The sequence below is a fragment of the Triticum dicoccoides genome, chromosome 5B (assembly GCF_002162155.2).
Source record: "Triticum dicoccoides isolate Atlit2015 ecotype Zavitan chromosome 5B, WEW_v2.0, whole genome shotgun sequence".
In the NCBI taxonomy this organism is placed as follows: domain Eukaryota; kingdom Viridiplantae; phylum Streptophyta; class Magnoliopsida; order Poales; family Poaceae; genus Triticum; species Triticum dicoccoides.
The window spans coordinates 465,434,810-465,435,787 of NC_041389.1; positions in this window are offsets into that span (position 1 = coordinate 465,434,810).

Sequence of the window (978 nt, forward strand, 5' to 3'; positions counted from 1 at the left end):
ACCGCATCCGCGCACAAAGGTACTCTCCGCCGCCGCTTCAAAATTGGTTCCAAACGAGTACCCCTTCTTCGTACTGTTCTTCTACTGCGGGCTCTGCCTGCCCTTCTCGGAGTTCTTCTGTGATATTATGAATACCTACGAGTTTCACCTCCTTGATTTCACCCCCAATGTTGTCCTGACCATGGCGGTTTTCGCACATCTCTGCGAAAACTTTGTCGGAGTCCACCCAAACATAGCCCTTTTCCGCCACTACTTCATGCCCCGGGTCGAGAGAGGAGAGCCCTTATCTGGCGGGATCGCCTGGATCTCAAGAATCGGCAAGAAGGAGGCTTATCTGGAGGGGGAGCTCCGCAGCAAATGGGAGGAGTGGAGAGCGGAATGGTGCTGGATCGTTGAGGAGAACCCGCAGCCGTTTACTGCCCTGCGCCAAACCCCAGTAGTGCGCGGCAATGACTGGAGCGCCCTGGCCGCAGATGATGCCAGGCTGAAGATCGCCACCACCCAGATCTTGCGACTCAGGCTTGCCGGGCTCACTGTAGGTGCTGTTGGCGCGGACTTTCTTCGCCGCCGCATCGCCCCTCTGCAGGAGAGGGGGAGACCCGCCTGGCTGTTCGGGGGTCCAGCGGACATCATGAGGCTGCTTTCGGGCCTCAAATTCAATTTCACTGTCCTGGAGCTGGATGCGATGCTCAAGGAGCTGTTCAAGCACGACCCCAACCATCCCGAGTGGTTCAGATTGCCGGCGGGTGTCATTCCACTGTGCAACAACTCTTCGCTTGACCGCATCCGCGCAATGATGCCGCAGTGCGACTCGCATGGAATCGTCCCCACCTGGCAGGAGCCTGCAGACGATGTCGTGCAGCAGTTCTTCGACGGCCTGGTGGAGGTAGTGGTCCGCGCCGACGAGCAGAAGAGCCTCACCCGCGACACCACTGACGAGGAGATGCAGCGCATCGCTACCAGAGCGGAAGAGGCGGC